We start from the raw sequence: 16,104 nt of genomic DNA on the forward strand, positions 1-16,104 counted from the left end.
AACGATATGCAGGTTCGGTGGACTGCTCATGTTAAATTGACCCTTAGTGTCCAAAGATGTCTAGATTGGTAGATTTGCCATATTTAATTGCTCGTTAGCGTCCAAACGTTCGCAGGTTAGGTGGAGTGGCAATGTTAAAGGGCCAGGGTTTAGAGAACACCAAAGTATATTATGGAGTTCAACTGACCTACAACTTTTCATATATTTGGTTATGAGGGGCACTATGGGCCACTTTCAAGGTGTTATGCAACGGAGATTTAACCCCCCCCAAAGATACAGCACTCCATAGGTAACCCTTAATAGCATTCCTAACAACATCCATAAGGCAAACAGATATTACTTTGAAGTTATCAAGTGGTCTGGAGACATTCTTTAGCTTGCAGAGTGAGAGACTAAAAATACACGTTCTTTGTTTGAATGCACATCCCAACTGAAAACGAACCCAAAAACACAGAGCCACAAAGCAGTTTCCAGCTCAAAACGAAAGTAAAAGACAGAATCACAGCCCAGCTTCTCCCACAAAATGACATCACTGCAGCCATTTGATAAAACACACTTTTCTTAAAGGGGCCCTCACATGGCACCTTCGTGTCCAAACCTATGCAGGTTAGGTGGATTGACCATGTTAAATTGCCCCGTCGTGCCAAACGACGTGAAGTTTAGGTGGCTTGGCAATGTGAAGTTGCCCCCTAGTGTCTAAAGATCTGTAGTTTCGGCGGGTTGACCATCAGTCTCCAAACATGTGCAAGTTAGGTGGATTGACCATGCTAAATCGTCCCTTAGTGCTCAAAGATTTGCAGTTAGATGCATTGGCCATGTCAGAGTGTCCATTAATGTCCAATCATGTGCAGGTTAGGTGGACTAGCAATCTCAACGTCTCCTTTAGCGTCCAAAGATGAGCAAGTTTGCTGAATTGGCCACTCTTTTGAGGTTCACCAAACAAGCTGAAGAAGGGAAACAAATTTAGCGACGAAGCAAAATGTGCCACCACTGTTAGGGGCACTGCCCGAACATAACAAATATCAACAGAAACTTAAAAACATCAAATTAGAGTGTAAGTAAAGGGGTCAATAAAGCACCCCAACCGCTACGGTGCTCAGCAGGCATGGTGGCTTTCCAGGGATACCCGGCAGCGAATGTCGCCGTGTAGGAGGGGCGGACGGTCTTGCCGGACGACCCCCTCTGTCGCCAGCTGCCTGGAGCAGTTTAATATGGAGATACTCCGCCTTCCCTGCCACTCTACACATCTGTTTCCCGGAGATACGCAGGTACATGGGGCTGAAGTGCAAACAAACCTTCAGCAAAATATGGGTCAGCAAACGAAAAAGGGAGTTCAGGATTTAAACATGTAATATAGACATTGTCCACAGACTCCACAAGGCCTCAAAAATCGCAGCCTTCTTGGAAGTTCGTGAGGCAGTGATTGTACGGCACTGCTGCATGCAATACCCTCCACCTCAGGTTCCCAAGATTTAGGGGGAGACTCCTCCATAGAGGGACCTCCAGTGGGGACCTACGACGCTAGACGGCAACAAGGCACGCCATGGCGTGTCCCGATGACGGGCGAGGGTAAGGAGGTGAAGGGTGTGCAGCAGTAGCCCATACAGGAAACCCCTTCACGCAGTGTGAAAAGGCGCGGACGCTTTTCCCGTGAGGCGGATAGGATTGTGGGGCACCAGTCCCCGAGGAAGTTTCGGTACCTCGGGCCAATCTGGAATTTCAACCGGGCAGGGATTCGAAGACACACCAGCCTCTGGCCGCCCTCCCTAAGCGGGAGTTTCAGCACCTCAGCAGCGACGCAGTGCCATCTCTTGTCCCAGAAGAGCTCTGCAAGCATTCTCTGGATCTTCGTGACAAAGTGAGGGGGAGGGGTCAAAGTGACCAGCCGGTACCACAATATGGAGACAATTAGCTGGTTCATGATGACAACGCGACCCCTGTAAGACAGCACTAACCCTATCCCTGTCCAGCGTCAGATGCGAATGGTGACCTTGGTCTCCAGCTCCTGCCAGTTAGCGGGCCAGGATTTCTCAGCCCGACAAAGATTGACTCCCACGTAATGGAAGTTGGTCCTGCTCCAGGTGAAAGGCCTGAGCTCCTCTCAGAGGGGTCCATCTGCCACGGACCGACCTGGAGTCCAGAACATTTGGTCCAGTTGATCCTGGAAGAGGACGTGTCGGAGTACACAGCCTGGCACTCTTGCATCCTCCGCAGGCCAGGAAGGTCGATGACCTTGAGGAGCACGTCATCGGCGTAAGCCGAAAGGACCCCCAATGCCCGGCCCGCGCAGAAGCAGTCCCGATAACCTCCTCCGCAGGAGGCGCAGGAAATGCTGCTCGAAAATAGAATAAAGTTGGCCAGACAAGGGGAAGCCCTGACGCACTCCTCTCAAAGCGAAGGGGCGCCTTAAGTGACCGTTAACCTTAACGAGACATTCTGAGGCAGCGTAAAGTAATCAGGTCCGGCCGACGAAATACGTCCCGATCCCGAATGTTTGCAGAGTCCCAAATAAACATTCGTAATCCATCCTGTCAAACGCCTTCTCCTGATCAAGGGGCAGGAAGACGCTCGACATTCCAACCCTCTGGGAATGATGGACCAGGTCCAGGACCAGATGGATGTTGTCATGGATTGTGTGGCCTGGGACCGGGTAAGACTGGCCAGGGTGGATCATGTGGTCCAGAACGGTGCCAAGGCGCAAAGACATCGCCTTGGCGAAAGTCTTGAAATCCGTGCTGAGGAGGGAGACCGGACTCCAGTTTTTTTAGATTGCGATCCCCCACTTTGGCAGCAGGTATCTGTGCGCCACAAGGAGGGCATTTGCCCGGTCGAGATACTTTTCCCAAAGACCCCCAGATAGTTGCTTCCTAGGACGTCCGAGAACGCCCTGAAGACCACAACGGTCAGACCGTCCAAACCTGGGGTTGTGCCCCTCGACACGCTGTCGAGGGCGCGGGTCAGCTCCCCTTCCTCATACGGCCATCAAGCCGCCCGGCGCCCTCCGGGCTGACCTGCGGCAGGTCCTCTCACAGAACTCTGACAATATCCGGTCTGGCCGGATCCGAGAGAAGAGGGCACTATAGAAGTTTCTAACTTGGGCCCGAACGTCTTCCGGATTTGAGACGATGGACCCGTCGACGGCCCACAGTGTAAGGAGCTGCTGACTGGCCCCACGACGTTTTGCAAGCGAATAGAAGAAAGGGGAGCCGCGGTCCTTGCCTTGAGGATCTGGATCCGCAACCTAACATACGCTCCCCGGGACCGACCAAGCCGCAGGGCCGCGTCGTCATCGGGCTAACCGAGACGTGATTCCAAACCGAGAACCTCCTCCTTCAACTCCTCGACCCTGGATTTCCGCCTCTTTGTCGACACCCGAGCAAACTCCTGACAGAGGGTACGCACGCGAGTCGTACCCACTTTAGACTACAGGAGAGAAATCTCCCCGCTTCCTTCTCCAGCTGGTCCAGAAGTGGCGAAACGAGCCCACGAAATGCTCGTTCTCCTGCTGCAGTTTGTTAAAATGGCAGTACGTGGACCGCGTCTGAGCACGAGACAGGGAGATCCCCGACCTCAACAGACGGTGGTCCGAGCATGGCGTCTGTTGCACAGAGGCCGTCGGGACATGGGGCAGATACGCCCTTGAAATGTAGAGGCGATCGAGTCTGCACGCTCCAACCTCCAACCTTCGGGCAGCACGGTAGTATTGTGGATAGCACAATTGCTTCACAGCTCCAGGGTCCCATGTTCGATTCCCGGCCTGGGTCACTGTCTGTGTGGAGTCTGCACATTCTCCCCGTGTGTGCGTGGGTTTCCTCCGGATGCTCCGGTTTCCTCCCACAGTCCAAAGATGTGCGGGGTGGGTGGATTGGCCATGATAAATTGCCGTTAGTGTTCAAAATTGCCCTTAGTGGGGTTACTGGGTTATGGGGATAGGGTGGAGATGTTGACCTTGGGCAGGGTGCTCTTTCCAAGAGCCGGCGCAGACTCGATGGGACAAATGGCCTCCTTCTGCACTGTAAATTCTATGAAAAGCTGAAGTCCGGATGGAGAGACCGCCAGGCGTCCACCAAGTCAAAGAATCCGACCAGGTTCCTGAACTTCACCAACGCACGAGAGTTGAACTGGGTAACATGGTGGTCCTTTGTCCAGCGGGTGCAATTAAAATCCTCCCCCCAGGACGATGCACTTGCCCGCGGTGATAGTGCCAAGATGAGTGGACACTTTCGGAGAAGGTTGTGTCTTGCTGGCCAGCCTGGGGAGCGCAGACATTCACAAAGTGAAGTACCTCGACTCCCTCGGTGCAGTATCCGGCCTGCCACTGGCTCCTTGACCCCAAGATCTCCGGCGAAAATGTAGGGCCAACAAGATAGCCACCCCGCCTAAACTTCAGGTTAGTCACTGATGTAGACCCCAACCCCGCCCCTCCAGGAGCTAAGTGGTGTCGTCTCCCCTAGCGCTGTGGATTTCTTGCAGGAAGCATGCCTTATACTTCCCGTCTCGGAGGACCGGGAAGTTCTGCAACCTATGGAGCGCGTCCCTGCTGCCGTTAATGTTGAGGCTGGCTATGGCCACCTCCATGGCAGCAGTAAATTGGTAACTTCACCTTTTCAGTGCTCGGAAGCAGCAGAGGCGCCTCTGTTCCTTCAGAAATTCGGCGAGGATTTTTTTTTTGCCAGCGCTGCTCAGAAGTGTCCGCCTCTCCCACCTCTTTTACGTAGGCGCGGGAAGACCGAATGAGCAACGCCATCTGCTACCACAGGGCCAGTGCTAGCTCCACTTTGTTACGGCGACCGCGGTTTGCACGCAGAAAAGCACGGAGTTCCCGTCGGGGAGCGACTCGGTGTGGGGCACCAGGGAATCCACCACGTCGCTGCTGATGGACCCAAAATCATCCTCCGTACCTTCCACAGTAGCCACACTCCTCCGCCCAGTTGCCTTTTGGGACCGAGTCCTCCGCACGATCCTGCCTCGATCCCACCCCCGGATCATCGATAGACGCGTTCCTCGCAAGCTCCCCTTGGGGTATCAGGACAGACCGATGTGGCGGCTCAAACTCCCCCATCTTCTTCCGACGCCTGGCCACCAGAAAGAGCCGGGAACAGGTCCTGAAAAAAGCTCCGGGGAGATAGGGACGCCCAGCGTTGGATGCTGGGGCAGAGAGGCGGGTTCTCCTCGCCCCCACCGCCCAATGGCCCCGAGGTCAGGGAGCCCGCACAGCCCTGCGTTGCGAAAAGGAATGCCTCTGAGGAACAAAATGGCACCTGGTGGAACGGGCCCTCGTGGGTCTCGCTGGAACCTGGTTCTGAGGCGCCCTGCTTCGGCGGCTCCGACAGCTCAGGGGTCGACAGATGATGGACTTTGTCTCATCTCTTCCGGGGGCGTGGTGTAATGTCAAGGGGCAGGGGCCGTGGAGCCACCCACACCGCACTGTGGGGGTTGGGGGGTGGATCATGATCTTTCTCTCCTCCCCTCCAAGGAGTGGTGCCTCTTGCGGTGGGTGGCCTTCGCTGAAGGAACCTTAATTCTCGCATCGACTCCCCTTCCCTCAACACTCTGACCCCAGCGTTCGTGATTATGGCGCCCTTCGCGACGGCCTGCAATCACGCGCATAACCGCCCCCTTGCCCCTCTTGCAAATCCGTGCGAAAACAACGCCGAAACCAGTACCGATGCTGAGGCGTCAATGGGCCCGCAGTGCAGGTGTCACGTAAGCGCCCATGCCGGGGTTCTGTGGCATGGGGATATAGGGGATCTGGAGCCGATTTCCGCCTTGCCTTGTTTCGGGCCTCGCGGCCTGGTAGATGCCGTCCCTCCTCCATGCCGGTAGCCGGTTGGTCTGCAGGAAACAGCACCGTGTCCCAGTACAGGGTCTGGGTGGCAACGTCTATGGTGGGACAGGGGGCGGCGGTACTTGCTGCAGCAGACTTGGTGCTTATGGTGGCTTTGGAAGCGGGGAAGTTCTTCCCGTAACAGCGTCCGCGAACAGGCGCCGGAATGTGGCGACTAGGGGATTTTCACAGTAACTTCATTTGGAGTCTACTTGTGACAATAAGCGATTTACATTTAATTTCATTTCATGTGCCCCACCTTCTTGCAGGCGCCGCACCGCACGCCATCCGCAGACCAGAAGTTGCGCAAGGTCTCCCACAGATTGGAGACCTTGAGTCCCCCCCTCTAATACATCCTCTCGGACCAAGCGAATGAATGCCTGGCGCTGGAAGGCGTAGATGTGCCTGAGTGGTGTGTTCTTCAGGCCGAGAGGGAGCGGCGCTAACGCGCGACGAACCTCCCCCAGTAGTTGAAGATAGGGAAGGAGGATATTAGACAATATGACCCTCTCTGCGGCGGCATCAAGAGGCTCCATCGCCACATAGGTCCCACCCACCGCGAGCCCCTATTCAAGAACGATGTCAACTGCCCTTTCAGCACGCAGGAAGAGCACTATTTTCCCAAACATTCGAGAGGCGGGCACAAAGGTCGAGGGGCCGACTACCACGTCCTTCACGCGAACGAACGCTTCTATGGTGACGGTGGTGTGAGCGCAGCACGTTACGCCCAACTTTGGGCCAGGAATCAGAAAGGTTGAGGGGCTCCGGGAGCAGTGGACGCCGAAGATGCCACCACCCCCACAAGGTTGCTCGGTCTGCCCCGCCACTGACGTAGGTGGACTGGCCATCAGGGCAAGTGCCACGCCCAACCCAATGTGGGCGTTGTCGCGTTGGCAATTCATTCATGTAATAGATAGTGGGAAGGGAGGGTGCAGGGGAAGAGCGAGTTGAATGACATACTCTTCCCCTCGGAAGGTATAGGGAGAAGCAAGGAAGGGAAGAGAGACCAAGAGACACTGTGGGAGGAGGTCAGCAACACGGGAGGGTGGGGTACAGTAGATGGAATGGTGCCCGATGTGAGAGACTCCTGAGACCGGGTGAAGTTGGATGGTGGGAGGATTGGAGACCTTCAGCCCAAGAGGGTGCCGAGCAAAAAATAAAAAGACAGTCCGTGCTCCCACACTACGTGGCTCTGGTTGTAAGTAGTCTTCGGCCCAAGTAGGGCGCAGCAAAATGCAGTCTGTGCTACCCTGGAACGACCACCCAACAGAACCGATCTCCTCCCTGCTGGTGTATGTGATTTCAGCCCGGGAGGGGCCCAGACATCTCTCGATGTCCCGGTACCGGGACAAGCTCACCAGATGGAATGAGGAAGGCCTGACAGTTTGGAGAACCGGATAGGGCCGGGCCGCAGCCCGTAAGGGGCCCAGCCAACAAACAGTCCAAAGGAGCTATACTCCCACATTGTTTTTGCAGTCACATTCCTGTTGTTGTTTTTCCTTCCATACTTCTTTCCTTCCTCTTTCCTCCCTCGCCCTCTCTTTCTTCTCTCTCATTCTTCAATTAAATTCCGCAGCAACTAGTACTAGAAACAGCACTCAGCAACAGAGATAGAGAGCAGCTACAGCCACTCAAGGTGGATTGGCGAAGCTAAATTGCTCCTTAATTGGAAACCATTAACTGGGTACTCTAATTTATAAAAACAAAAATAAAAATAAAATAATTCTTGTGCCCGTAGATGAGTTACTTTTGAGCTATTTTTCATTCGTTTTCCCCTGTGACTTCTGCTGTTCCACCTCCTGCACATCCGCCGCCAATGGCCGTTACAGTTTTCCCTGCAAGGGATGCTGCATATCCCAGTGTTACCTCTTCGTTTCGCACCCTGGGCCCTGCTTCCCACACACACAAAATGCAAGACGGCCGCCCACCGTCTCCCCAGGTAATGCACGATGGTAAAGTGTTAGGCTGGCTTGCGATGGGCAGTTTCACCGGCAATGGGAGGAGAGAGATACCGTGTGGGTGAGTTTTCCTCTCACGTTTTAATACATTGAAGGATTGCACCAAAGCAAAATTTTGGCACATTCTTAAACTGCTGTCTGAACTGAGCTTGTTTCACGGAGTAAATCGCAGTGTTGGTGCAGCAACTCAGGAGCTGCAACATGAAGCCCCATTCCCTAAGATAAGATGCTAAATATCTAGACGTAAACGCAACATCAGTCATGCGGCTCCATATAGAATATAACATTAACGTTGACCATAACAGGATGAATTTGGCCGAGATAATAAAAAGTAAAACGATGGATTTCCTCCCACTCTCCATTTCTTGTTCTCTGGGACTGCCCCCACAGCTGTGAGCCCGGAGTCCCCTGCGGGCCGGGTTGCTCACGACAATGTATCTGACGGTGAAAACATTGAGCATCAGAATTAGGACAAATAAGACACATGGGGTTAGAATTTTGTGGAGGAACTCGATTGTTGCCCTGACCGGAGAGTATAAAACATCGTCTATGAAATCACAGCATCAGGGGTCGTTCTCCAGCGAATACCGGCTGGTTAACTTAAAATACCAGAAAATGTTCTTCAAACAGCTCAGCACAGTCACTGTTCCCAGAATCACACTCGCCGTTTTTTCGCCGCAATAATTACTTTTCAGCTTCGGGCAACAAATGGCCACAAATCGATCAAAGGTGAAAGTGAAGGTGAACCAGACAGAACAGTCAGTGGCTGCATAAAGCAGGATGGCGCGAATATTACACACGTGGATGGACTCCAGGAAAACAATCTTTTCATTTGAATCAATGGGAATGTACCTCAATATCAGGTCAGGAATAACGACCAGTAGATCACCCACTGCCATGGCCACCAGGTAACAAGTCACACATTTGGACAGCCCACAGTTTCTTCTCTTCAGGATCATAATTGTGATGAGGTTCGCAAAAAGGACAGGAAATAAACAACGGAATTATATATCAGACTGGGGAATCATTATGAGCTTGCTTGTGGTGGTGTTGACAATGTCAAACAAGTGCACAAAAATACATATTCACACATACAGAGACACAAAGTCACACACTCACAGAGACACAAATACACACACTCACAGATAAGCAAAAACACAAATACACACACTCACAGAAGTACAAATACACACACTTAAAGGCACAGAGGCACTTAAACACACACTCAGGAACACACAGACTCACAAATATACCCACTCATAGTCACAGAGACATCATTTTTTTCACTGTCAGAGACACAGAGTCAAATACTCACACTCACAGAGACACAGGTACAATTTCACACTCACAGACACAGAGCAGAAATACACACATTCACAGACACAGATACACTCAAACACAGATACAGAGAGACACAAATACAGCAACAAAGACCACACCTGCACAGATACAGACAGACAGACACACAAACACATCCATAAACACATCCTCACACAAAGCAACGCGCACACACCATCAAAAATAGCCACCCACACACAACGGACACACACCATGACACAAACAACGACCCACACACAGGAACAAACCGACTCACTGACTTATGAATAAGCAGGCCCACAAACTCACCCACTCACACCCACAAACACCCACACACAAACACCATAACCTAAACTAAGCCACGCAAACTGCCACACGCAACATCTCATGCACACAACCACACACATCCTTTCACACACCCAGCCCCCCCTTCCCACACACACACACACACAGACCCTCAGGCACATGCTCACACAACGGCCACATCCACCCAGCCACTCACACACATGCGCAAAAACATCAGACACATACCCATACACACTGCCATAAATCCTCAATAACCCACACGGATTCACCCACACACAGACCCACCCACGCGCACAAATACACTCTCATCCACAAACACACACACAGACAGCCATACGCACAAAACGATTGCCCCGCAGTGGTCCACGCAAACATGGAATCATATAACCACACACACTCATACACTCACAGACACATCCTCACACCAACACACACAAATACCCTGTCGCACACACTCACTCAAACATATATCTTCACTCCGAGACACACACAGACACGCCCATTCAAACACACACTTGCAAACTCATTCATAAACTAACGCACAGTCAACAGTACCCACAAACACATTCCCCCATATAGATATGAACCCATACAATGACACGCACTACACACGCACTCATACACACACTCTGAAACCCACACACCCACACTACGCCGTCACACAGGTATACCCACAGATACCAGCACACACACATGTGTATACCCACTTAAGCAACCTCACACACATACCCCACACACACACGTACAAATACACACGCAAAACAAGCAGACAATTACAAACAAATACGAACTTGTACAATACACTCGTAAAACATCCCTCACACGCAAACATAACCACATACACACAGACACACAGCCACAGTCATAATCTCGCAAATCCAAACGCTCACATCCACCCATCCACCCACACACACAAGTACACACAAACACACCCACACACATGCAGTTATGCACACACACACCGAAACACACACCGACAGATGCTCAACCACACACAGAACCTCACACACTAAACCAGGCTCACACTCACCCACACGCATTCCAACACGAACACACCCGTACCAATAAGCACATTCCTCCACTGTGACCCACACACACGAAATCATACAACCACACGCCCACACACACTCACAGACACACCCTTACACCCGCACACTAACACAGCCACACACACATATTCGCACATACGCGCATTCATACACATACTCTCATACTCCCACAAACACTGCAACACAGAAACACACAGAAACACACCCACATACACCCACTGGTATCCACAAACACATTACCCTGCACACAAGCACACACACGCGAATTCACACAAACGCATGGGCACACACACGCACTCACACACATCCTCACCTCCACACACATACCCCACAGAAACACTAACACAAACACGCACATACAACCCATACGCACTCACACAAACACACACACTCATACGAACACACCATCATTCACACACAAACACACAGACCAACCGACACACACCCGCAAAAAACGCCTGACTCACTTACGCATACACACAACCAATCACACACATAAAACCACACAAACATACGCACACACAATAATTTAAAATAAATACTTGAATTATTGTTAGATTGCCTTACAATTATGTCTGTTCTTTATGATCGTATCGGTCAATGTGCTTCCGGGCACATATCAAGCACTTTTCAGTAAAATGCTTTATGTATTTTTCAAAATATGCCTCCAACATAAGTTCTTCATTCTTTCTACAGTTGTTGCTATTCCATGATGATCCCTAACCTCAATAAATGTATTGATTACCTGGTTACGATATAGGGGTGGCACGATGTATCATCCGTCTTGAATGATTAGCCCGTCCTGGATGTCGAACTCGTTCATCTACTTCTTCAATGATGATGAGAATGGGTTCGAATGGGTTTTAAAACAAATCGTACCTTTGGAATTGAATACTACCCTCACTTTGAGTGTGATGTACCGGGGCAGCAAACTGGCCTTTTCTTTAACGAACTCATCTGCACTTTGATTGCCTGCTGGCGAGAGTCTATGACGAGTCTTTACCTTTATTACCCCATATTTTTTTCCTTGCTCGTTCCCGATTACATACTGCATTAATGTGGTTGGCGAGAGAGGGTGTTCATCGATTAACACACATCCTCCAGCTTCCTATACCCGCAAAAAGTCAATCAGTCCATTTGAAACATACATGCTGTCTAAAAAATGTCATGTGGTTGGGTGGGGGGGAGGGGGTGGTTCAGGGTAGGTGACTATAAATGGTATTGCTGTTCATTAGACACTCTGAACGCTCATGGCACTGGATAGGTTCAATGTTCTTGCCTCTAGAACCTGCCCTTGATTGTTTTCCATATGATGGCCACATCCGATTTCTCTCCCTCCATACTCAATCGAGGATCCCTTTATAAGATGTTTTAGTAGTTATTTGTGTCTGGCTATTATTCTCTGGTTTCTACTGTGAAATAGGGCACTTCCCCTACTTCCCTCTTTTATCGCGGCAAAATTGGCCCCTTCGGACTAGGCTCTGCCACGAACTGTCATTTACTGATGTCTGCAGGGAAAGTGGGTGTAATACTTCTGTCAATAGGAATGTGCTTCCCTTGTAACGTTAAGTTTCATCGAGCTTTGTGATCCCGACTAAGAATTTCATCTCTTATGCGTCCATCTAATAATAATTGGAGGGGTGTCTGTTCTGCAAAAATGGTGTATTTGGGCCAATTGCATAGGTAAAAATTGGTACTGCCCCGGAAACTGTCAGTATGTGGCGTTCAAATGTGGAAAATGCCTGTTCCATTGGACATCAGTGTCGGGACACACAGACAGCCTGTCCCAGTCTCCCGGAACTTTCCTGTAGTAGACCGGCAGAGATAGAACCGTCCATTGTCGCTACCTGGATGTCAAAAGACAATTCTGGATTCGGTGTTTGTATGGCTGGCGCCTGGGGCAATGTATTTTTAGTTCACGAATGGTCTGTGTGAACAGCTCAGGCAAATTCCAAGGGATGTTTATTTTTGGCAAATCAGACAACGGTGAAGCTTTTTGTTCCAAAACTGTTTACGTGGTTTCAGCAATATCGAAACAATCCGAAAAAAACAATCTTAAGAATTTTAAATCGAGGATAAAGGGATTGGTGAGGTGGTCTCTCGCCTTTTGCTTTCTGTGTCTCGATTCGTCCAGGTTACTTTAGCGCCTAAGAATGTTAACCGGCTTTTCATGATCCGAGCGTCTTGGGTTAACGTTTTGTCCCTGGATGGCGAGAAGGACTAGCAACTCATCGAAGATATCTCAGTGTTCCTCTCTCGGGATGTTTTGGAGGAGAAAGTAGTCTACGTAATGAATTAAAATTTTATGTTTGGAATATGGGAAATTCCTGTAGCAAACATGTGCAGGTGTAGCGTTGACCCAAGAAAGTGAAGGGAAATTTGCATTGCCATTCCATTCTTAACGAAATTGACCAACATCCATTACTGATATCTAAAGCAGTAAAATACCGGGCTCGTGTAGTTATTTTTAACCAAACACTGGGGACTGCTCACGACTGCCGTGGAGGTCACAGGTGTTATTTTATTCAATTTTCGGGAGTCGATACTTAGGGGCTAGGATTCATCCGGCTTCTTTACTGGCCAGTTAGGTGAATTCTTTGCGGAGACTAACTGAGGGAGGACTCCCTGCCCCACTAATCCGGCAATTACTTTCGGCACATTTTCTCCTGATAGCTTGCGGAAACCATTTGATTTCTGAGCTTGGGCCCAGCCCCTCTTTAGCGGCCTCTGCTGACATCCCCCCCTTTTATATTTGAGTTGGGCTGAAACAGACTGTCGATTCCAGAGCACATGTTGCTCCGAGAGAAACCCTGACATTCTGCCTGGCTGAACGCTCAGTTGGCCCACGGTGTACATTTGATCCATTTATTTTTACACAGAGGTCAGGAATAGTGCTTTTAACTCCCCATTAATTTGTCAAACATTACAATTTGCTGTGTCACAGGATAACCTAAACGTTCACCTTCGCTCGAAGCCAAGGATATGTTCTGTCCTAGGGATAACTCAGTCGATAGCAGAATGGAAAATCAATATGACTTCCAGTCTAAACTCTCAAGGGCCAGTTTCACCACCTTGTTACAAGTGCCGGTGAAACCGCTCAACATAATTTCCCTTTGAATGCACCTTTCAATTCGGGGAGATCTGCTGGTGCTAAGTGTGGTGCGGGACCCTCTACTATCCCATCCCCATTTGCTGGATGCCTCCTACCCAACCGTTCACTAGGAAGCGCTCTATATTCTCCCATTTGACGCTGCAGGACCATTCTGCAAAGGCCTGACATCGTCATTTATTTCAACGCGCGGCGTGGGTAGATTGAGTTAGGAGCGAGCGCCCCTCAAATCTACAGAGATTTTTCTTTCATACGTACTGATTCCTTTCGATCACGTTCACGCCCGCCCGAGGCCTGGAGAGCTTTCTCAGGACCTAGGGAATAATGATTCGGTTCGCGAGGGTCTTGGAAATAAGTGACGGAGTCGGTCACAATTATAATTCCGGCCGGTTGACGCTAGTCCTGATCTGGTCGGTGGCGCGGGAATTCTCCTGTTTGTGGGTTCACCGTGACTCTTATCTGGACCGGTTTCTCGGGATAGGGAGAGAAATGTAGCTTTATTCTTATCTCTCTGTGTCCTCCGATATTTTCCCAGATGTCCCCATGCCCCCGAGTTGGAGCAACAACATTTTGCCATTTTGGGGGATCCCCGTGGCCTGAGCTTCCCTTTTCCGTGCTCGATTTCTACGGTTGTGGAGTCATGTCGCAGGGTGTGTTGAATAGGGAGGATCACCAGATTCCCAAGTTTTCCGACCATTTGGGTTGCATGTGAGACAAATGCATTAGTCAATCTTGTGTTATCTGTGGTGCGGGTGTCTTGTCAGAACGAATAATTTTGTCCCGCGTTGTCATCTCTAGAAACTCACCACTGTTGGCATTTCAGAGATTGCTGCAGTGCTTATCGCTCTCTCCTGTCTTGTTCGTCTTGTTCACTGCACACACATCCATTTTTCGGCGTCACTGTGACATCCATGGCTGATTGTTTGATTTTAGTCAATGTCTGATGCAAATCCTGTCTCATTGAAAATAGTTAACTGCTCCTGCTTTTTCACTGCTCTGGTTGTTATTGTTCCCTGAAGGACATTAGTGAGCCAGCTGGGTTTTTACGGCAATCGATTTGTCTCATGGTCATCGTTCGGCATTTTTTTCTGTATATTTATTGGATTCAATACCTCCAAATGCCCTGGTTGCATTCAAACCCAGGACCCCATAGCATTACCCTTGGTTCCTGAATTACGACTGATTGCTTTTATCAGATAATGGAAATCGGATCAGCCCCCGTGAACCCAAATTATTTCCCTTGAGAGATTCCAGTTTTTTAATTAGAGTATAGAACATCCAGTGCAGCAGTAGGCCGTTCGGCACATCGAGTCTGCACCGACACACTTAAGCCCTCCCTTCCACGCAATCCCTGTAACCCATTAACCCCTCCTAACATTTTTGGGCACTAAGTCAATTTAGCATGGCCAATCCACCTAACTTGCACGTCTTTGGACTGTGGGAGGAAACCGGAGCACCAGGAGGATACCCACGCAGACACGGGGAGAAAGTACAGACTCCGCACAGACAGTAACCCAGCGGGCAATCGAACATGAGGCATTGTCGCTGTGAAGCCACAGTGCTATCCACTTGTCCTACCGTGCTGCCCACTTTCTTTAAACCGAGACTCCTTTCAAGGTGCGCTCCCATTGTCACTTCGGCAGCATCGCTTTGGCAACTGAGAGAGATCAGCGGCTCCAGAGGTAGCGAACGGAGATATTGAAATCGGATATTCACAGCCTGGCATGTTACAACAATGGCTGTGAATGTGAGAACAATGGATTGGAATGATACAACAATGTGTCCGAATCTGTGAACGGTCACTAGGAATACTACATCAATGGTTGAGAATCTGAAAACAATCATAGTTTATCAGAATCTGAGCACGAAATACTCGAATGTTCCAACAGTCAACAGGGGTTTATTCGGAGCGCTTTACCAAGTTTCTACATTTTATAAATGAATGTCATTGGAAACACGGATCTAGTTCACACTCCAGATCATTTAGGCGTGTTACTATCCCTTCCTCGCTGGTGTCGGTGTCCCTGGTGAGAAACGTTATGTGCTATTAATTTTCCAATCCATTGTTAACCACGGGATTTTGTTGTTATTGATATATGGATACGAAAATTCATTTTGTGATATTCAATCTGAAACACCTTTACCTCTCCTTCAATGTAGTTTCACTGATCTGTCCAATGTCTGATCCTGAAAGCAAGACAGTTCACAATCTCTGTAATTGCTTTCACACTGAGGGGATTCCAGACCCCACATCATCTCCCGTACCAAATCTCTATTATATCACCTCCAAAATATCACTTCGCCAATTCTGCCTTAGAAAACTCCTTCACATATTCTCAAAATGTGTCTTTGTTACAGTACGACTCGAGAACTCCAATGCCATCAGCGAAACACTTCAGTTTACCAAACGTTGTAGCGCACAGAACATCCATACCTCTGGAATCTGATCTGGAAATCACAGAAAATTAGTTCAATCACCATTCTGATGCTTGATGTGGAGTTGCCGGCGTTGGACGGGGGTTGGCAGAGTAAGAAATC

This window comes from Scyliorhinus torazame, chromosome 20 (genome assembly GCF_047496885.1).
Source record: "Scyliorhinus torazame isolate Kashiwa2021f chromosome 20, sScyTor2.1, whole genome shotgun sequence".
Taxonomy (NCBI): Eukaryota; Metazoa; Chordata; class Chondrichthyes; order Carcharhiniformes; family Scyliorhinidae; genus Scyliorhinus; species Scyliorhinus torazame.